Source organism: Jaculus jaculus, chromosome 7, assembly GCF_020740685.1.
Source record: "Jaculus jaculus isolate mJacJac1 chromosome 7, mJacJac1.mat.Y.cur, whole genome shotgun sequence".
NCBI classification, from domain to species: Eukaryota; Metazoa; Chordata; class Mammalia; order Rodentia; family Dipodidae; genus Jaculus; species Jaculus jaculus.
In genome coordinates, this window is record NC_059108.1 from 82077282 (window position 1) to 82100795 (window position 23514).

The 23514-nt window shown below is 43.0% G+C and overlaps 1 protein-coding gene across 2 annotated transcripts in view; it reads left to right on the forward strand.

Annotated features, from left to right (window-relative positions):
- The first annotated feature begins 18451 nt into the window (after positions 1-18451).
- The window catches only part of Akap6 (A-kinase anchoring protein 6), a 491862-nt gene continuing 486799 nt past the window's right edge, over positions 18452-23514 (forward strand). For both annotated transcript variants that reach the window (XM_045154209.1, XM_004661860.2), the window contains exon 1: positions 18452-18631. The gene's annotated coding sequence lies outside the window, so the exon portion shown is untranslated. The remainder of the gene's footprint in view (positions 18632-23514) is intronic.

A 23514-nucleotide genomic window follows, 5' to 3' on the forward strand; every position in this document is an offset into this window, starting at 1 on the left:
TTGTCCTTTCTGGAAACTGCACTCTCCACTCCGGAGTGTTTAGATTCTGCGAGAGATCCCCTGTGCGCTGCTCTTCCCATTGTGGGACACGCCAGGAAAGGCCCAAAGGGGGGCAAAAGGAACACTTAGACTGGGATCCTGGTGTGACCTGGACTGGGGTCCTGGTGCGGTGGCCACACTCTGACTGGAAGCAGGCGGGAGATTCATTCCATCCTGCCGAAGACAGGAAGTGCTGCTCATCAGTCCCTCTTTGCCCCTCAACTCCAGAACCGTGCTCTGGCAAATCATGTCTCTTCCTACTCGGATCAGAGTTTAGTCGTCTCCTGACCACTATACAAGTTTCCATAGTCTGCATTCTCTGCCCCTACCTTTTACTGAACATGGTTAGAGATCTCAAAAGAGACGGGGCAGGCAGGACCAAAGTGGCTACATGAAGCCAGTCAACTTTCCTCACATCCTAATGAGCTTTTTATTTGTTTGATTATTTACATAAGCAAAATTTGCATATCTCCATTTCTTACTTTTAGTGTTTTTCTGTTATTATAAAACCAAATATATACATATTTCATAATTCAAATGGGATAGATTCTATATTTTAGAGAGATAAGTTATACCACAGAAATTGAACTCACATAAGCACCTGGAACCTATCCATTCCACATGTTTACAAATATTTTTATTTATTTTCAAGCAGGGAGATAGAAGACAGACACAGAGAATGGGCAGGTTAGAACTTCCAGCTGCTGCCAATGCACTCCAGATGCATGCACCACTTTGTGCATCTGGCTTTATGTGGATACTGGGAATTGAATTTGGATTATTAGGCTTTGTAGGCAAGCCCCTTAGCAGCTGAGCCATCTCTCCAGCTCTCACTCCCCCATCTACCATTTTTTTTTTTTTTTTGAGGTAGTGTCTCACTAGCCCAGGCTGACCTGGAATATACTATGGAATACAGTTTCAGGGTGGTCTCGAACTCATGGCAATCCTCTTACCTCTGCTTTCTGAGTGCTGACTCCCCCCCTTTTTTGTTTAAATATTTTTTATTTATTTATTTGAGAGCAACAGACACAGAGAGAAAGACAGATAGAGGGAGAGAGAGAATGGGTGAGCCAGGGCTTCCAGCCTCTGCAAACGAACTCCAGACGCGTGCGCCCCCTTGTGCATCTGGCTAACGTGGGACCTGGGGAACCGAGCCTCGAACCGGGGTCCTTAGGCTTCACAGGCAAGCGCTTAACCGCTAAGCCATCTCTCCAGCCCCCCTTTTTTAAAAAAATATTTTATTTATTTATTTCACAGTGAAAGAGGAAGAGAGTGAGAGAGTGAGAGAGAGAGAGAGAGAGAGAGGAAATGAGCACACGGGGCCTCCAACCACTACAAACGAACTCTAGATGTGTGTGCCCCTTTGTGCATGTGGCTAACGTGGGCCCTGGGGAATTGAGCCTGGGTCCTTTGGCTTTGCAGGCAAACATCTTAACTGCTAAGCCCCACTCACACTTTTTTTAAGTTAGGAGTTTTATATATGTGGCAGAGTGCACTGGGACTCCCAGTGTCTGTGTTCTTTCCTTCCATGGCGCACAGCTGGACCTCACAGCACACTTTCCCTGCGTGCACACTACGCTGAACCCACTGACTTCCTAGGTAAGGCCTTTCAGCTGAACTTGGTGAATGGAAAGTGAGTGCTCCTGTTCTGGCCTGGCCCAGGGAAACTTGCTGTGGACAAGCCCTATTCTCCCCTCAGCACCTGAATGGAGGAGCCTGGGTGCTGAGTAACTTTGTAGAGCACAGTCTCTTCCATGACTTTCACTGGGTCCCCCCCCTTTCCCCCAACTTAGCAGGATTTGTAGCCTAGGCTGGCCTTGAACTCACTATGTAACCAAAGATTTCCTGGAATTCTGATCCTCCCTTCTATCTCCAGATGGCTGGAATTACAGGAGTGTACCACTTCTTGACTTACGCAGTCCTGGGGACTGAACCCAGGGCCTTGTACTTACGCTACCTACTGAGCTACATCCTCAGGCCTCTTCATTGGCTTTCCATCCCAGCAAGAAAGTACTTTACATGGTTAAGCCACTGAGATTATCCTTACAGTAGTCTCTCTTAGCACTAGATTAAAACAATCTGTTTTAAGATAAGGCTCAGAAGTGCTTTTTATATTCTTTACCTCATCTCAGTATATGAAATCTTGTGGAAGTATTAATATTCTATGCTGTTAGGTCTTCATTCAGGGCATCAAAAACTCTTTAAGGTAAGCCCCACCTCTTCTGAATAGCAATATCCTGGAATATTTATGAGCAAGCTTCCAGAGACTGACTGTTCACACTAGTGTGCTGTTAGTCTCAAGGACAAAAACAAATTGACTTTTCACTTAGCAAGACTAAACACAAATTAAAGCAGCTTTCTTCAGTTTCACTGTAATAGTTGGTCTAAGATGCCTTCCAGAATGTTCTAGTTCTCTAAGACTAGTAGTAATAGAGAATCAGATGGCCCAGGTACCGAAGACATGCCGTTCCAGTTGAAAGAATTCATGAAAAGTATCAAAAAAAAAAAAAAAAAAAAAAGAAAGAAAGAAAGAAAAAAGAAAAAAAAAAGGATAGCTGCCATTGAAATGTCACACCTTCTACCTGTCCCTCCTTCTGCTCACTTCTCAGTAATATTGCCATGTTGAGTTTCAGGTTTCACCATAGGGATCTTGGGGTGACATACACATTGAAATCACAGCATGGCTTAAAAACCTTACATTATCTTCTAGTATTTAGTTGCCTATAATATCAATGAAATGCCTGCACACGTATACAAAGAGGTAAAGCATACTCATATGCATGCGGCCTTGTGCATAATTGCAGGGTTGGTAAGCATGCTTAAATTGGCATCATTAGCAACTTTATCTGGGAAATATCTTAAAATTGACAGCAATTTTTAAAGAATTTCCCTTTGTAAGAAGCAATATCTGGGTTTATTAGCATCTGAGGTCAAAAGAGCAGCGAGTAAATCATGTTACATCGTTATTGATCCTGAGTCCTTGAGCTCTTAGCTCACTGTATTAACAACAACTCATCTGGGCTGCATGTGCCCTGAAATGAGGTCACGTTCACATAGAGAAATACTGTTCTGGAATAATTTTAGATTCATGGAAGAGGTATTTTGGTATGGGTGTGTAGTGTGTGTGTGTGTAATTGCAAACACATTAGTGTGCAGATGTATGGGCCCCGTGTACTTGCTTTTGAAGAAGGCCCGACTGTTTCCTTGAAATGGAGTCTCTCATTAAATCTGGAGCTGCCATTTTTTTTTAATTTACTTTTTTTTTTTTTTTTTTTTTGAGGTAGGGTCTCACTCTAGCCCAGACTGACCTGGAATTCACTATGTAGTCTCAGGGTGGCCTTGAACTCACGGTGATCCTCTTGCCTCTGCCTGGGATTAAAGGCGTGCGCCACCACGCCTGGTTTGGAGCCACCATTTTTGACCAGAGTGGTTGACCAGCGAGCCTCAGTGATCCTTCAGTCTCTAATCCCCACAAGACTGTGGTAACAGAAGTGTATGCTTGTGCCCAGCTTCTTACCCAGTGCTGAGGATCAAACTCACAGCGTCTCGCGTCTCAGGCCCTTCCAGTCATCACACTTACATGGCAAGGGCTTCCGTCTGCTGAGCCATTTTTATTTTTTAGTGAATGAGCTGGTACAATGACATTTGTATTTGAAAGAGATGCATTTAGTGAGGTTTTAGGTAGAATAAACTTAAATTTAGTTTTTAGATCATACTTTGCTGTGATTAGACAATGACAGGCAAGATACATTTTTTTTAAAAACAGAGTGACATCTCTCTTAGAGAATCCATGTGCTGATTAAATACCTAGGATCATCTTGTGAGGTATGTGTTCCAAGTAGATGCTCAGTTAAGTTCATTTTTCTTCTCTCTTACTGTATTGAGATTCTTTTGAGTCCTTCCTATACCTTCCTTATTGCTTTCTTGATATTATTTCATCACACTATTCTTATCCAGGCTTCTGCTTCTGTCTGTCACCAAAGCATCTGCCTTCTCAGCCCTCCAGCTCCAATCTTTTCTGGGGCAGAGAGAAGGGATAGCCTTTTTGATCTAAGTAGTGCTTAACCTCTCCTGATTTAACCAAGAGCACTGGTATTCATCAAGTTGAATTTGAAGTATGAAATGTTTCACATCACTAGCAAGGACTTGGAGGAAGTAAGTGAATTAAAAAAGACAGCTATAAATTGTAAAATATGTGTGTGTGTGTGTGTGTGTGTGTGTGTGTCGGGGAAGGACTGGGCGAGAACATAAACTCTGAAGGACAACTCTAGTCCTCCTCTTACTTTAACACTGAAAAAGACCTCTAGTGGATTACTTTGAAGACTCTGGCTCCAATCATCCATTTTAGTGAGATCCGAACCTTTGATGGGTTGGTCTGCCCTCATCATTTACTTTGATGAGTGTCCACAGGGAAGGAAAATAGCATAATACTGGCACCATTTCACCCCTCAACAAAATCTACTTGAAACCAGATGCCTGGTAGCCATATGACAGATGCCCCACCGTGAGGAGGGGCTGTCCTCAGGGGCCAGGAAAGGCAGGGTGATTATGCCGCCAGCCTGCTTCCAAGCCTAATAGGCAGGCAGGGAGGGTGAGATGGAGGCCTGCACATCTTGAAGGTGACACCCTCTGGGCAGTAAGTGCTCCATCCAGGACTGAGCCACAGCTCAGCAGCTGTCCCATGTGGCAACGGCCCTTTGCCATATGGGGAAGCAGGATTTGGCATGGGATTGGTTCCTCAGGCAGCTACAAACCCCATTGTTTGCGAGAGTGCGGATTAGAGGCCTGATTTGAGAGTGAGGAGAATAGCACTATTCACCCCAAAATACTTCTTGTTTAAAAAATTTTAATTCAGCAACTGTTACTTTGGTCCCTAGGCAGAAACAGGAGAGGAGAGTGGATGTTGCTTTGCCATCACGGGGGGTTAGATTAATCAGAGTTGGGCCAACAGGGAGTTTCGCTGGGAGGAAATGCTTGCCCATGGTGGGCATGTCCGCAACTTCATCAGGGGTTACTGGAAAAATGACACAGTGAAAATGACATCTGATTTACAAAAATCATTTCTATAAGAGCCGCATACCCAGATTTGTACAAGGTAGAAGAGGAACACTCACAGACATCATTTATTTTGTTTTTGAGATGGCATCTCACTTTTGCCAGGCTGACCTGGATCTCACTCTATAGTCCCAAACTGGCCTCGAACTCACAAGACTAAGCATGCCAGGCATGGAGGCAAAGGCAGGAGGATCACGGTGAGTTCGAGGCCAGCCTGAGACTACATAGTGAGTTCCAGGGCTAGAGCAAGATCCAACTCAAAAAAGAAAGAAAGAAGGAAAAAGAGGAAAAGAGAAAGACTACACATTCATGGCCCCTCCCTCCAGCTCTGCCTCTTGAGTGCTGGGAGTAAAGGTGTGTGCCACCATGCCTGGCCCAGAGACATCATTAAAATATATATTAAAATATATTTTATATATTTATTTTATATATATTTAAATTTTTATTTATTTATTTGCAATGAGAGAGAGAGAGAGAGAGAGAGAGAGAGAGAAGAGAGACACAGATAATAGGCTTGGCAGGGCCCACAGCCGCTGCAAATGAGCTCTAGATACATGTGCCACTTTGGGCATCTGCTTTACATTACTGGTGAACTGAACACAGGTTGTTAGGCTTTTCAGGTAAGTGCCTTATCTGCTGAGACATCTCTCCAGTACAGTTACATCATTTCTATGGTTAGGGATTAGGCATCATAGCTCAGTGTTAGGAATATTCAAGCTTGTAGATGTATTTTGTAAGAGGAATGCTCACATTTCCAGTGGTGTAGCTGTGCTGATGTTAGTGCAGTGCATTTCTCACACGTTTGGGCTTTGCTGGTGCTGCTGGTAGAATGAAAATGAAGCAACCTGTTTATGTGTAGTACATAATGCTCAATGATAAATGACTGATACAGTTTAGAAGTTTATTGTACTTTGCTGTTGTTTTAGAATACACTTTTATGATAACAAGCTTACCGTTAAGCAGTATTGCTATTCTACTGCAGAAGCAGCCATCCACATATATCTTGCATTCACTTGCATCTCTTGATTGCATCATTTTTTCTTGTACTTAATTCAGTCTGGTGTTGCTGTGTTCACCAGGGCCCTAGGAGTAATAGGCTAGATCATAGATGCAGGCCACACAGCCCAAGTGCATCATACGGGCTACCTCAACTAGGCTTGTGTAAGCATATTCTATGATGTTTGCTCAATAAAATCACTGAGCGAGTTGAGCATAGTGGTGCACACCTTCAATCCTAGCACATGGGAAGCAGTGGCAGGAGGATTATTGTGAGTTCAAGGCCAGCCTGAGACTACATAGGGAATTCCAGGTCAGCCTGAGCTATAGCAAGATCCTACCTTAAAAAAAAAAAAATAGTACTATTCTCCTTGTATTCTGGTCCCACCCTTAAGACAACACTTAACGTTTATTAACTTCTCATGGGCTTTCTCTATAAATGTGGTTACCTTGGGGACTAGAATTTTGACATATTTGAGGGGAAATAATTCAGCCCTCGGACTCCTGTGACTATACACGTAAGGATGGTTGCAAGAGTCTTGTGATGGAGAGCTGAAGGAAGGGGCCATGAATGTGTAGTATTTTTCTTTTCTTTTTCCTTCTTTCTTTTTTGAGTTGGCTCTTGCTCTAGCCCTGGAATTCACTATGTAGTCTCAGGCTGGCCTCGAACTCACCGTGATCCTCCTGCCTTTGCCTCCATGCCTGGCATGCTTAGTCTTGTGTACTAAGGCAGTGGGAGGAATTGAAACTGCCTCTTTGCACTCAAGGTCTGCACTCCCCATCTCTGCAATCTCTCCAGTCCCCAGCTTTCCCTCCTTGGTTTTGAGAAGCTGTGATACTGAAATGGGTGAGCCAGAAAAAGAGATATCTGCTATCTGTAATTGCGACCACAACTCTGAGATTCAAACCCTAGATCTCCCCAGCTATGTCCTCCTGGGCTGTTGTCTTTCTGCCATGGGAAACAAATACAAGAACAGGTTGTCAGCCGGAGCCTTTAATTATAAGAGCACAGGGAGCTTTCTGTAAGATAGTCACTGCTGGCAGGCTGATTGTGGAGATAGCCCAGGAAAGTCCCAGCAGCCTTAGCCAGGTCTAAGGAAGGGAGGCTCCCGGCTTCTTTGACCCAGCCTGGAGCCAGCACAGAGACAACGACATGCCAAGCAAAGCTGGAGCCCTGCATTCCATCGATTGCAAGTGGTAGGGAAAACAGCCTGGAGTACCTGAAGCAAGATGGGAAGTTACCGGCTCACGTTAGAATTCAGGAGCAGGCCGAGCTTCCTGCGCAGCTGGGCGCGGAGCTCAGCGGGGGCAGCGGAGCTCTGGGTCGGACTGCGTGCTTCACCGGGCCGTCACATTTGCTAGCTCACTGGGGGTTCCGTCCTTGCACCAGCAATGCCTCACAAAGAGTCAACGCGTCTTCTTGACTGTGGCTGGCTTATGTGCCAGTCTGGAACTAATCAGCGCAGTCACAGGGGTGGGTTTTTCTGTCGTCTGAAGCCCGTCCACGACTCCTTGTAAAGCCGCGTGCACATGGGGCGCGCGCATCTGGGGCTCGCTCCAGTGGCTGGAGGCCCTGGCGCGCCCTCTCTCTCTTACTCTCCGTCTCTCAAATAAATAAAGTACTAAAACCGCACAGTATGAATACATCTTCAAACCATGACTGGGTATGTGTTGGTCTTGGGCGCTATAATAAAATATCACGGACCAGATGACCTAAAACAACAGGAATTTATTTTCTCATCATTCTGGAGGCAGTCCAGACAGTCCAAACTCAAGGTGCTGACCTATCAGGATCTGATAAAAACCCTATGGCACACGTGTCCTCTCAGGTAAAAAAAGGAAGCGAGTGAGTTCTCTGGTGTCTTTTCTTGCAAGAACGCTAATACGATGAGCCTCGGGGTCCACTTTAATAATCTCATTCCACCTTATCTCCAAATCCTGGGTCTGAGGGCTTCAACATGCAGGGGTGGGGCGGGGTGGGGCACAGTTAAGTCCACAGGAATGTGCATCTCTCAGAGTACATTAACTCTAGGAACTTAGTTTTCTGTAGGCATGGCAGAGGCCAGTGAGTCATGCCCTGGAATGCACTTGAGTATGTCTGCTACTCCACAGCCACCCATAGAGCCTCTAAACGTCACTCGGACTCACCCCCGAATGAAAATTATTGCTACCCAAACAATAATGCTTTTGTTTTAAATTTAAAACATCTATACTTAGTTTATCTCATAGTTTATTTATTATTATTTTTTTTTTTCAAGGTAGGGGCTCACTCTGGTTCAGGTTGACCTGAAATTAACTATGTAGTCTCAGGGTGGCCTCCAACTCATGGAAATCCTCCTACTTCTGCCCTCTGAGTGCTGGGATTAAAGACGTGCGCCACCACTCCCAGCTTCATAGTTTTTTCCCAAAAGAAATTGGTAGATGATACCAAGGTTCATTTGTTTCCCAGCCCCCTCCCAAAACAAAGGTTTTCTTGACCTCAAAGAGAATCAAATATCTTTATCTTTTGGGGAAAGCTGTTTCTGGTACTTAAATGATGTTTCTCCTTTTATCATTTCCTCTCTAGATTTGCTTACCAGGTACTAGATAATCTTAGGAGGGGCCAGAACTCACACTGTGCTTCCCAATGTCTGGAGCATTACTAAATCATATAACACAGAATCTTAGACTCTGAAGCTGCGCCGGTGTATCTCTGAGCCACTAATGACTGCAAGGATGGGCACAGAACCATTCCAGCTGCCAGATGCTTCTTTTCTGTGTATTTATTGGGTGGGAATAAGAATGATTTTGGGGAGCATGCTTTTTCTTTGTTTTGAAAGCCCCCTGTAGGTCATGTAGCATACAGTCCATAATACATTGACTTTTGTGGCTTAGAATAGCCTTGACTGTCCATGAAGTTGTTCAAATATAAATGCACTGGGCTATGCAATGCTTTCTGTAGTAATGGCTAACCAAAGGATCTTGAAGGGAAAACACATTTTAAAAAGTATTTCCCCTTCATTAATTGATTGATTGATCGATCTAGAATTTTGGTGGAATATATATATACATACATACATACATATATATATATAATATGTATATATATATATATATATATATATATATATATATATATATATATATATTATAACAGATTATATTCTTTTGTCACCTCACTCCTGCTCCTGTTTCCCTGGGGCCTTCTTCAGTAAGGTTGTGGGATTCACTGCAGGGTCACAAAGGCAGCAGTTAGTCCCGTGGGATAGTGTGTGAAGTGAGCCTCAGGGTATTCCTACCCACTCTGTGGCTCCACTCCCTCTTCTGCAATGTTCCCTGAGCCTTGGCCAGCCAGTTGGCGGTCTGATTTACTGTTGAGTACGCTGTAGCCTCTGTGGAATATATTTAACATGACTAATAAATACTCCCAGATCCACCAAGGAAATCACCTATACCATTAAAAGCTTAAAAACAAGTAGGATAAACAAATAATTTCCTAAATGGTTGAGTCAGGATATTATCCTTTTGGTAATAGGAATAAGGATAGCAAATAATACTTACTTTACTTTTTTTTTTTTTTGAGAGAGAGAGAGAGAGAGAGAGAGAGAGAGAGAGAGAGAGAGAGAAAGGAAGAGAATGGGTGCTTCAGGGCCTCCAGCCACTGCAAATGAACTCCAGATGCATGTGCCCCCTTATGCATCTGGCTTATGTGGGTACTGGAGAATTGAACCTTAGGCTTTGCATGCAAGTGCCTTAACTGCTAAGCAATCTCTCTAGCCCAATACTTACTTTAGAGTTTATAAAATGTTTGTTAGATTTCCACTAGGCCCATTTTATTTTTTATTTTTGCTTTTTGAGGTCTCACTCTAGTCCAGGCCGACCTGGAATTTGCTATGTAGTCTCGGGGTGGCCTTGAACTCACAGCAAGCCTCCTGAGTGCTGGGATTAAAGGTGTTACCACCATGCCCAGTTGGGCCCATTTTAAAGAAGATCACTGTGTTAAATTTCTTTAGGGGAATAGTACATATTATATAGCCATTATGTTATATAGCATTACAAAGGGGGATTGATTAGACTGGCTTGAACTCGTGTAGATATGATAGTCCATCAAGGGCCATCTGCAAGCTGGAGATGCAGAGAACCTGATAGCTGCTCAGTCCAAGGAGCTGGAGGCCTTGGGCAAGGAGGACCAATGGTGCAGTTCCCCGCCAAGGCTGAAAGTCTGGAAGCCCTTGGAGAGTTGCAGGAATAGGTCTGTGTTAAAGGCTGAAGAAGGGGCTGGAGATATGACTTAGCAGTTAAGGCACTTGCCTGCAAAGCCATATAACTGAGGTTCCATTCCTCAGGACCCATGTAAGCCAGATGCACAAGGTGGCACATGCATCTGGAGTTTGTTTGCAGTGGCTAGAAGCCCTGGCGCTCCCATTCTCTCTCTGTCTCTGTCTCTCTCTCACTCTGCCTCTTTCCCTCTCATAAATAAGTAAGTAAATAAGTAAATAAATAAATAAATACGGCTGAGGAAGCTGGAGACTATGGGCAATGTCCACAGCATGACAGAAACAAAAAATGCAGATACCAAGGATGGAGCTTGTACCTAGATTTCAAAAGAAAGCCCAGGATGCCGGGCAATGGATGGCATAGTCAAAGCCCCTGAAGGCAGCCTTAACAGGGTGAAACATGAAGATGTGAGGGTGAAATCTAAGTTGCAATGGAGACCTCAGGATGTTGGAAATGCCACATATGCCAAACGTGAGTCGCAAGCAACGAGTGGAAAAGGGGAAGGTCACGCAGACTGCAAATCAAGTTCACATCACATCTCCACCCTGCTGGTCTTTGGTCTTGCTTTCATCCAGTGTTTCTGAGCTATTCTTCCCTTGTGGAATGAAAATACTCAGTGTGCGACATTATATCCTGGAAGTATGTAACTTTGTTTTTTATTTTATAGATGCTCACAGTTCAGTGTTTGCCTTGAATCTCACAAGAGACTTTGCCTTTGGACTTTTTGGCAATGATAGGACTGTTAAAACTCTGGGGACTCTTGGAGACAGAATATATTTTACATTGTGAGATGGACTTGAAGCTATGAGCACCAGATTTGAATATGAAATGTCCCCTACAGGTTCATGTATAGAAGTTGGTGGTCGAAAGCTGGTGTCACTATTTCAGGAACCAATGACAAATTCAAAAGGTGGCACTAACCTTGAGGAAGTAGGCTACTATAAGTATGTGGGTGAGGCTATCTCATGCCCTGGCTCCATATTATATCTTTGTCTTTGCTTACTGGCTGCGGTGATGTGACCTGCCCTGCTTTTCCACTCCCTTCCTACCACGAAGGATCAACGCTTCTGAAACGGCACCATTCTTCATTTCAGTTGTTTAAACCTCTTAGTTTCATCACAAAACAATATTCTTCTTCCAGCTCAAGCAAGTCACTCTAAACCTCAGTGTTGAAGTAACTAGTGGGTGTTTGTGTGAGGGCCGGGACCTAGTTTTGCCCCTTCTCATTCCCAGTGTTGCTCAGCTTTTGTTAGGTCATTGCATTCTTTCTGCTCCTTCCCTGCCTGACCCTAAGACTAGAAGTGGATGAGGAAGTCTGCCACCCTTAAAGAAAGAGCTGTCTGTGAAGAAACCATGTCACAACACTGCTATCCTACATCATTGTACCTATAGCTTTATCCTGACTCACAATCAGCTGGTTGATGGATATTTCCCAGTAAACACACATTTGATACTAACCAGATTTTTAAAAATATTATTTATTTATTTATTTAATTTATTATTTGGGGGGACAAAAGAGGGGGGTAATGGGCACAGGAACTGTAGCCATTGCAAATAAACTCCAGATATATGTATCACCTTGTGCCTCTGGCTCTAAGTGGGTACTGGGGAATCTGGCTTTACACGGGTACTGGAGAACTGAACCTGGGTCAGTTTTGTAGGCAAGTGCCTTAACTGCTGAGCCATCTCTCCAGGTCCCCCCTTTTGAAAAATATATTTTATTTATTTAAGAGAGGGAGAATTGGTGTGCCTGGGCCTCCAGGCCTTGCAAACGATCTCCAAAATGTGCCCACTTGTATCTGGCCTTTTGTGGGCCCTGTAGAATTGAACGGGGTCCTTTGGTTTTACAGGCAAACGCCTTAACCGCTAAGCCATCTCTCCAGCCCCCCTTCTTTAGTTTTTGAGGTAGGGTATCACTTTAGTTGAGGCTGATCTGGAACTCTGTAGCTCTAGGCTGGCCTCAAACTCATAACAGTCCTTCTATCTCTGCCTCCCAAGTGATGGGATTAAACGTGTGTGCCACTATGTCCAGCTGCTACCAGATTTTGTATTTTTCCATTACTCAGCTTGGGCCCTTAACTGAAAAATTCTGACCTTGGCAGGAATAGGAACCTGGAATCAGGAAATCCGCTCCTGGATGGGTTAAGGGAAGTTATAAGACCTGTGGGTTCAGATTGCCCTTGGTGACATGATGAGCTAGAGATAATAAACTTCACTCTGTGGATTCTTGCTTCCCATGCCACTACTGGGGTTCACTGCTGGTGAATTTACAGTGCAAGGCAGGAGAGACCCCACGTTTTATTCCTTGGGCCAATGACTTGAAAAGCGTCTCCTCCTCTTGGGGTTCAGCCAAACGGAAGCTTCTTTGTAGTTACTGGTTTCCTATTGCTGAGGGAAGAGGGAGGTGTTGGGTTGTGGAGAACCTATCGGCGCATACAGCAAACAAGGCTTAGGACTCATGTGTTCTCAAAGGACAGATTGTTGTCCCTGCCCCACAGCAGTGGTAAGTGAGAGTCTTCCTGAAGTATTTTAACACCATTGAGTTATTCTGTTAGGGTGCTCATTTCACAGTGAGCTGTTATCTTGCTGTGCTGTGTTTCTCTGACTGAAATGAATCGTGTATGCATGTATTTGGACAAGTGTCCCAGAGTCCTCATATACTTGCTAAGCAGAAAATGCATTTCCTCTGTTGAACTTGTTCTTTCTGGAAAAGAAATCTTTATATATGATTCATGGTCAAGGTTTACGCTTACCAGGCTCTTTGTTAACTCTTAATTTTAATATATATATATATATATATGCACACACATATACACACACATGCATACATATGACAGAGAGAGAAAATTTCTTCTCCATTTTTTCCAATTGAAACTATATAAAAATGTACTTAAGAAAAAAAGAAAGAAAAGACATTTCAATATACCTATGCTTGGCTACTTTCTCAATGATTAAAACATTCCCCACAGGATCAAAACTTGGCTTGTAAGGATGAATGGAAGATTCTAACCAGTGTTTTACTTTGTTTTCTTGGTTGCATCTGGTCACTCCTAACTTTCCTATCAGTTTCCCAGGGGTGCCCAGAATCAGTTTTGTTTTTCACCTTGTGACCTGAGTCTTTTCCTGGCTCTTGAAAAGTGAATTTGAACCTGGGATAAGACAGAATTTAGATTTGGGAGTTTTGAGAGATGGAGACCACAGACTTCTGATCTAGGTTGAAATTTAAAAGCTCAAATGCCCAGGGTTCTTTTTTTTCTTTTTTCTTTTTCACACCTTGACTGAATCAGGTTTACCACTCTGCTCACAAGTTCACCAGTTTTTTACTAGCTTTTTTTTTTTTTTTTAAACATCTAATGGTGGCATAGAGACTCTGTGTTTAGGCTGGAGAGTTGGCTCAGTGGTTAAAGGCACTTGCTTGCAAAGACTGTAAGCTGAGATTCAATTCCTCAGTGCTCATGTAAAGCCAGATGCACAAAAGTGATGCATGCATCTGGAGTTTGTTTGCAGTGGCTAGAGACCCTGGAACACCCATTTTCTCTATCCCTGCTTGCAAATAAATAAATAAATAAATAAATAAATAAATAAATAAAGCAAGCTAGTGTTTGATACCAGTGGGGATGAAAACTTAGGAGACTAATATGGGGAAACCTGCTTGTAACATCCATTAGCTTTTAAGCTTCCTCACTTTGTCAAGTTTGTTTGATGGCTTATTGATCAATATGTATTTGGATGGAGGCTTTATCTTCTTCCTTTTCGAGGCAAGCCCAACAGACTGGCCTCTTTTTTTTTTTTTAATGTGAGGAAGTGAGAATGAGGGGGTGAGACAGAGAGAGAATTGGCATGCCAGGGCCTCCAGCCACTGCAATCAAACTCCAGACATGTGTGCCCCCTTGTGTGCTTGTGTGACCTTGCACAGCTGAGTCACTGTGTGTCTGGATTACGGGGGACCTGGAGAGTTGAGCATGGGTACTTAGGCTTCTCAAGTAAGCATCTTAACTACTCAGCCATCCCTCCAGCCCGACCTTATCTTCGTGATATGGCGTAGCACATCTGTAGTGTAGGAAGAAGCAAGCTGTGGTACATGGCCTTGCTATTGCTGCTGCTATCTTGCTGCTCCTAAGTACTGCTCTGTGGCGACCACTGCTGATGTGGCTGTGGCTGGTTCTAATGTGTTGAGAAAATGTTCCTTGCTGCCCCCCACATTCAGTTGTGTGACCCCATAGGCAGTCATGATCCACAGTTGAAGAAGCTAGGCTCTAATTTTTCCTGTGGAGCAACAGTTGCTTTATTGAGTGTCCTTATATAAATTGCCCTTGCAAATTAGCTCAGGCCCATAGCTTGAAAAACGCTCCCGGATGACAATAGGCTGGTATGATTGACCTTCCTTGTCTCCTTACCATGAAGTCATAGTCTTTCAGCATCTTTGCCCCTTGAGCAGCATGGTGTTTCAGTGTGGATAGATGCCCTTGGGAGTGGGTCTGGTGACAGAATGGTTTGGGGCTGGAGAGATGGTCCAGCAGTTAAAGTGCTTGCTGCAAAGCCTAGGGACTGGGGCTTGATTCCTCAGTAGTTATGTAAAACCGGATGCACAAAGTGGCATGTGCATCTGGAACTCATTTGGAGGGGCTAAAGGCTCTGGTGTGCCCATTCTCTCCTTGCCAGGAAATAAATACATATTTAAAAAATAAATAAAAGCAATAGTTTGGAGATTTGCCTAGTGCTTTGATAAGAACATATGAAAACTTAATATTCATACTAGTGACCAATTAGACTACCAAAGTTTTCACAGGCAAATCTTGTTCCAATTGTGGGCCTCTAAAATGTGAAAATCTTCACATTTAGAAAGCAGTCTCCTGCCTAAGCTAGAGTGAGATCCTACCTTGAAAAAACCCAAAGGAAAGCAAAACAAAACAAAATTAAAATGACTTTATATCATGCTACTAGTGCCTGCACACAGTTGGCTATTATAGTAATTATCAGATTTTAGTTGATTTTTCTTTCATTTCTCAGCAACTTATATTTGATTAAAACATTTGAATGTACAAGTTTTCTACTTTTCCACATATGCTTCTTTAGTAACTTGAGCGGAGGGAAGATATTTAAGATAGCTTTTAGATAAAATAAAATGTGTGAGAAATACAGTTTAAAGATTAATGGAAGAGCCCATTTCTAGAAAGCCTAGATGAGAAAGAAATATTTTTAAACTCCATTTGAAGGCTGATATTCAGATTATGTCTTTTTCTAAGCCAATATCTTTCTCTTAAAGTTCTTACAAATATGGTATTTTACTTTTTTCCCTCCCTCTGTTCCTCCTTCCCTTTTCCTTCCTCTCCTCCCTCCCATTGAAACAGTGTCTCATTATGTGGGTCCTTAAATCTGTAATCCTCCTGCCTCAGCTTTCCCTATGCTAGGATTATAGTTTTGAGCCATCATGTCTGTCACGATTTAGTTTTGGGGCTATAATGGCAATGCTAGGTAAGCAGAGTGATTGTTCCTCATTTGACAGATGGCGAATCTGAGACAGGCTAAGTGGCCTGCCAGTTTCCCCGGGCTAATTAAAGCTAGACCATCAACCAAGAGTTTGCCACTAGTCTAGTTCATACCTTCCCCACAGCATGCACTGTTTTGCAGATATTAATAGTTGTTAACCTCAGATTTTTTTTTTTTTTGAGCCATCCATTCTTTCCCACCATGTCTTGTAGCTGGCAAAGAAGATTAACAAGATTCTTCTTATTCCAAAAGGTCATATTCATGCATTGGACAAATGATCCTATCCTACCCTCTCCTTTTTTATTTTTGCAAGTATTTGTAATTTTAAAAATTTTTTATTTTAGTTTTACATACATGTAGGCTTATTATTTGCTAATATTTGCTTCCGATCCATCACTCCTCTCCTTCCTCACTGGTACCCTTCTTCCTTCTTAGATATTCTCCTTTTCACTTTCCTCTCTCTCTCTCTCTCTCTCTCTGTCTCTCTCTCTCTCTCTCTCACACACACACACACACACACACACACATTCTACATGTAAGAGAAAGCATGCAATGTCTTATCTTCCCCCCTTACACTCCCATGTCCCTTTATCTCCTTGTTCACCTTCTATTCTCATGTCATATACATATATATTTAAATCTAGATTTCACATATGAAAGAAAATGTGTTTTTCTTTCTTCTGAATCTCATTTATTTTGCTTAACACAAGGGTCTCCAGTTTCATCCATTTTCTTTACAGCAAAATTAAACTCTTTTGTGTATATATAGCACTTTTTCTTTATCCATTCATCTGTTGATCTGCCCTCACCTGGTCACAGGGCCTAGGGTTTGTCTGTGGAGAGCTTGATCTTGGACTGACATCACAGCTTCCATTCCACTTTCTCTAGAGGCTGAGGGGTTCTTCTGAGAACCCAACTGCAGTCAGTTGACAGCAGACAGGGTTAGGGATCAGTCAAGGCAGCCTAACTTTGATCTGTATCACTTCAAGAAACAAGTTAGCACTACTAGCAAATCCCTGGAAAGCAATAGTAACCTCTTGCAGGTGAAACCTTGAGGTTCAGAGAGGTTAGTTGACTAGTCTACAGTCACACAGATGTTCTAGGAGGAGCTGGCATCACATTGGGTTTGCTGAATCCCAGGTCAGTGCTCTTTGCTCTGGAGTGGCTGCCTGTCCGCCTCACTCTGTGTGGGTGTGTGGCCGGTAGTCTAAGACCATAGAGGGAGTAGTTTCTCTGCTCCACTCTGCTGCAGAGAACCTGAATGACCCGGACGGGCAGTTTTCCCTCCTTGTCTTGCTCTCCTAGTCCTGGATCAGGGGAAGCAAGAACAATCTGGGCTTCACATCCAGGGAAGGGCTGCTCTGTGCAAGGCTGGGGGTGCACCCTGCTAGGATCTTGGCACCTCTCCTGCATTTTATCAGCTCCTATTTACAGAGACGCTGCCTGATCTCCTTCTACCGCTGCAGCCCCAGCCCCCATGCTGTTGATTAACAGTGCTGCTTAAATCTCTACCAGGAGGGGACAATATAATTGTCTCATTATTGATTGAGCTTTTAGAAGGTTACTTTTCCTCAAATTTGTGAAGGGAAAGTGGATACAGGTCAGCTTGATTTGCCTTCCTTTGTCAGAGGCCTGAGTATTGACTATGCAGGAGATGGGCCGCTCTTCCATGTCTCCTTCCTCTCACTGGTCACAACATGATGTTTGTTTATGCTGCAGACAAGATTATTTTGGACCTGCCTTTTTTTTCACCAACTGAGGAAATGCCTCCCTAGTCTTGTTGAAATGTGGCTTATACAGTTCCACCTTCTGTGGAGGAGGGACTTAACCTGTATAGTAGAGAGTCTTACTGCTCCCAAAAGAAGAAAACCCCATCTGTTTAGAATGCCAGTGAGTTGGGAAGTTTCTAGCCCGTCTGCCACGTGTTTCAATCACCAGGTTTAATCCCAGAAAAGACGTGTATTTTGGCCATGAATAAGAAGAGTTCTCTGTAAGCAAGCCAAGGGAAGGGTCCCTAGAAGTTGAGTATAGTGTGGTGTGTCTCTCCAGAATCCAGACCTTCTTCCACTGCTCCATGAAGCTCTGGTGATAGCTGAGTTACTGTGTGAGAGAGGTTCTGTGGGCTGGTGTCCATCAGGGAGAATGATCAGGGCAGACTTAGTTGGCCCAGGTTTTGTCCATGTTTGGAGAATTAAAGTCTGTTTTCTTTAGACATAGAATCACCTAGTCAGCTGTTTATTATGCTGTAAATTATTTTTCACTCCCTGTTTTGTTCTTTTGGTCTTTTACAGATGAGCAAAAATTCTTATCAATAACTTTTTAAAAGGTATCATAATGCTACTACTGGGGAAGAAAAAGCGATCAAATTACCCAACATGGAAACATGAAAGGTTTTATCTGTTCAGTCTTACATCTATATTCTACTCTCCTTTTATCCTAAATATGTAACAACAATGAAGGAGGCAATTTTTAATTTGTTTTTCAAAGGGCTTACAGGAAGTACCATTTAGACTTACAGATTTTAGTCCAATGAGAAGCCTTCTTCTTTAGTCTGAATTTTGCATATTGTCTGTTCCTTACAGGGCTTCCGTATTGTCTCAGGCTCCACTGGAAATGCAGCAAGGATTCCTAGCACATCCCAGTTGCCATAGCAACAGCAGTCTTTCCCATAATGAGCTGCATCATCTGAACTGATGTCACAGCATCATGCAGCAGGTCAAACAAGGCATTTCCTAGTATTGCATCCTACAGATGTGCTGTAAACATCAAAAGAAGACGGTGGGAGCAGGAGATGGTGAGTGTTAAATGTCTGGGCCTTAATTGCGTGGCTGTTTTGCTGGATAGTCCGTATCTGATAAGGCAGAGACTGGGGGATGTTGACTGCTTAAAATGGACCAGGGGAAGAAGGGTTGTTTTGCTTAGATCTGTTTTTCAGGCTGCCGGATTAAGACAAAGACCTATAAGAATCATATAGGAATCAAAATATGAACAATGATTCTTGTTCCATCCCTATTTGTTATTTTTGGTGTTCTCATGGACATTTTTAATAAACATAAGATAATTTTCCCTTGCAAACCTTAAGTAATCTCTAAAATGAGTAGCTCACAGTGTCTAAACATTATAAAGATATATGTTTCTTTTTTATGGGGCACAGCTAATTGGCCCCATTTGCTCGTGTGATTTATGAAATATTTAGTGTCTTGCGATGAAATTCAGTATTTACCTTGGTTGGGTTTCAGTTTCTCCATGGCAAAGAAATGAATGCTGAATAAGCATTTGACATGACTCTGAGGTGGCAGGGGATCCGGAAGGAATTATCACAAGCAGAAAGACCTAAACCACATGAGATTATTAGTATCTTTTCATTTGTGTGGTATTTCTCTAATTCATGTCCTCCACAGTTGAGGGACTGCTACAGTATTTTTCTATCACCAGCTAGTTTATGAAATAGCTGGAGTTGTTTTCAAAAAAAAGGGACAAGTCTCCTATGTGTTGAGGTTGCAGTCAAAAGTAACCCTTTGGAACCTCTGGAAGGGACACTGGTACAGCTTGCTTAACTTTAGCCCCAAACCAGTATGACAGATAAATGTCAGGATCCCCAATGACTGCCAGGAATACAGCTCTCTGGAGCTCAGCTCCATGTGAAACTCAGGTCAATGTGTGTTGCTTATATCCACTCCATAGCTTTGTCTTTACACATCTTCATTCTTGTTTTTTTTTTTTCTAAAAAACTTACAGCCAAGCAGGGTCACTCAGGAGCAGTGTGTCGCCTTTTGTTTTGGGAAATGAGATGGATTTCCCTGGTGCAGCTGATTGCTGCGAGGGGAGAGAAGGGAGGAGGCACATGTCAGCTTAATTGATCAGTATGCCCACTTACAATCAGGGAGTGGTCTTGGGGCTCAGGGCTGCCAAGCTGATAGTTTTCATTTATAAAGTCTTACAGGAAAGAATGGTGTCCCTTTAGTTTCTTTTCATTTAGGCTGTTTATTGAGCCTGAAACAGACATTCACAGGAAGTAGGAAAAGTGATACCTCTAGCTAGCTTGGGGCAATTTTTATTTTTTCTGCACACAGTTGAACATATCTGTTTCATTAGGCACTAGACTGGAGTGCAAGACCTTGGATTTTAATTAGTTTGTTTATGCTACACCGCACGCATGCTACTCTTGGTCCTTTAAGCTCATGTGGTTGATGTGCAGCTCCACGGGATGGGAGAGGTCGGCTTAGCCTAGCTTTATTACAAGCACTTAGGAGCATGGATGTTCATTGCCTACCTTTGTGTGTTGCATAATGTGAGCAGAAACCTCTGCTGGGACTGCTGGGTGTGAACATAGCTAAGCCCAAAGCTCTAGGTGGCAGGGAGGTGTGTGAGATGGTAATGGGGGAAGGGAAAGAGTCTAGGGGCTGGAGTACAAGTCTGGGGAGAATCACTCAGTGCCCACTAGAATCCCTCTCAAAGTATTGCTTCCAGTGACAAGCAATGAAAAAATATGTGTTGGGTAGCATGAATTGCTAGGAGTGAAACATAACCAAAAGGCAGTGTTTTAATGGGTATGCTACTTGCTTAATTGCTGTCTCTTTTGTCTAACGGTGCTCTTAGCTGCTGCCTCATCACCGGTGATGTGTACAATTACTGGAAATCGCAGAGGCCAGATTCCTTCAGGGCAGCGTTAGAAAAAGTGAAGTCATGCTTTGAGGGTGGAGAAGGGCCCTGGTGGGCGTGGGCTGACGCAGTCAGGAGGGCCTGCCATGCTCCCTGCCCCCAGGTGTGCCGGAGGCAGGCCGGGCCTTCAACTTCATTCTCTTGTTTTGTTTTTCTTTGCTCCAGAAGAACAAAGCCCTGGTAGTGGGAGCTATCATCCTGAGGCTCGGTGTCTTCTCAGAGGGCCACAGCCTGCGCTGCTCTCTGATTAGCTGTGTCTTAATTACTGGATTCGGCTATTTCAGTTGCCATAGTTTTAATATATTCCCAAGGGGTAGATAGTGTGTGTGTGTGTGTGTGTGTGTGTGTGTGTGTGTGTGTGTGTGGTGGGTGGGGGAGCAGAGAAAGAGAGATTGCTCTATGGCTTGATTTATTGGTGGCTCAAGTGACAATTTCTGGAATTCAAAGAATTTTGTTTCTCACTAATGACCGAACGATTATCAAGCTATGCTTATTTTGTGGGCACGTTTAGACTACATGAGCTTCTCAAGAAGTCAGCCTCTACTATTCTTTTGGTTATGACTTTTGTTACTAAATTACAAAGTTATAAAAATTAAGCTCTCTGTAGATAGCAAGGCCATGATGGGAATGGTAAAAATAATAATCTTAATAGACACAGCTAGCATTATTCCACTTTTTATCTATCTGTTGCTAGATGAAGCTGTGTGGTTGCCTCACTTGTGATGACATTGTGAGATAGAGAGTCGCAACCTTACTTCATAGGATTAAGTGCTATGGCTCAAATTTTCCAGAATCCCTTCTGAGACAGGTTACATATTTGGCTAAAGTCACATAGTTACTGAAAGACTGGGTCAGGATTCCAAATCAGTGCGTCCTGGCTGCAAAGCCTGCATGCTTACTCACAGCCGTCCCAGCTTTATGACATCTTAAGTCTACATACCATAGAGACATGGCCTCTCTACTCTGCCACTCCTGCCCCACCCCTCCTCACTTGAATTAGAAAATCAGATTTCATACGTAGAACAAAATCTCACCTGCCGTATTAAGATTGGTTTTACTCTAAACATGATTGTGAGTCTCGGTCAAGTGTGAATATTTACTCTGATCTTAGAGATTAAAGTGAGGCAGAATTGATGCTCAGCCCTTGTGCCCCGACCCTTGCTTGATAAAATCATCTTAGCAAGACCTGTGTATAGAAAGCACTACATGAATATTGCAGGCATGGTGGAGTTTCACTGACAGCTGATCTTACCTGAGTCCTTGCTTAGCAATTCACACTTGTGGTATCTGTCTTCTCAGTGACACGTGTAGCGCTCTGCTAACTTTAAGACATTTACATTCCCTGGTAATATCAGCCAAGACTGGAAACAGAAACTTCTCTTGCAGCTTGAAGAATGTAATATGAATCCATCTTTGGAGTCAAGAAAATAATAAGAGGGCTTATTTTGCTGAATGTGCTAGTGGATGAAACTAAATGTTGTCTGATGGAGTACAAGACACGACAGTCTTGTGCCCTAGCCCAGAAGCCTCATGTTGATACACTTACCTCTGCATCACCTTGCCCATCCCAGCTGTCCACACCCTGTGCCATTACTAGGCTCTAGGGGCTGTTCTTTGTTTGAGTGTGGGGCTAATGCATGCTGATAGCATGTTGATATTGATTCTGGAGGGTGGATGCTTAGAAATATTATTTCACAGGCACATTAGCCTTTTCTAGGTTCTGGGAAGAAGTTAACCTTTGTCCTAGACTGCTTCAAGGAAGTTTAAGCTCACGTCTGAATGAGATGCAGGACTGAGAGGTTGGTTAGCAGGCATCAGAGCTTCAAGGCAAACTGACCACAGGCGTGCAGTGCCCATTAGGGGATAACATAGCCAGCAGAATTTAGGGAAGGTGGTGGTCCTATTACTTGTCTCTCATTCTTTTCATTTCCAAGTCTAGCATAAGTGAAAGCAAGTTACATTGATCCTGTAGATTCAATTCAACAAATATTTGTTGAGTATCTTCTGTGTGGTAGACATTGTTGGGCACCATAACAAAACATAAGGCAGGTGAAAATCCCTTTCTCCATTGAATTCTATAGGGGAAAACAAGCAGAAACAGGTAAATTTGTTTAGAATAATTTCTCTTCCTCTGATACTACAATATGACTTCTGTTTATTTCTTTCCCATGTGCTAACAGGTAAACCCATTATCTGTGCTCATATGTGTAGCTTCATACGTGTCCATGAAGCTCCGTGTGATGGACTCTCCATATATAAGCCATATAGCTCTTTTCATAGTTTTCCTGCTTGGGTTGGGTTAGAATCTTGCTGGATGTTGACATGGCCAGTATGACAATTAGTCTCTTTTTGGAATAAGCTATTCTGAGAAATATAACTGCAATCACTCAAAAAGTGTATTTATATCCCATTTGACAAAACTGATATGTTTAAGTAGGAAATATGCATGATAGGTCAATTAAGGAGAGATTTAAAATTTTAAAATATTTTTACTTATTTACTTAATTTTTATTTATTTATAAGAGAGAGAGAGAGAGAGAGAGAGAGAGAGAGAGAGAGAGAGAGAGAGAGGGAGAGAATGGGTGTGCCAGGGCCTCCAGCACGCATCACCTTGTGCATCTGGCTAACGTGGTCCTGGGAAATCAAACCTGGGTCCTTCGGCTTTGTAGGCAAATGCCTTAACCACTAAGCAATCTTTCCACTCCATGAAATTTTTTTAAAAATTAAAAAAAATTTTTTTGGTTTATTTTTATTTATTTATTTGAGAGAGAGAGAGAGTGAGAGAGAGAGAGAGAGAATGGGCATGCCAGGGCTTCTAGCCACTGCAAACAAACTCGTGTGCCCTCTTGTACATCTGGCTAACATGGTCCTGGGAAATCGAACCAGGGTCTTTAGGCTTCACAGGCAAGCACTTAACCGCTAAGCCATCTCTCCAGCCTATCCATAAGATTTTTTTAAAGAGAGATGTTTCTTACCTTTAAAAACGACTTTCCCAAGAAACTCTTCAAGTCCAGC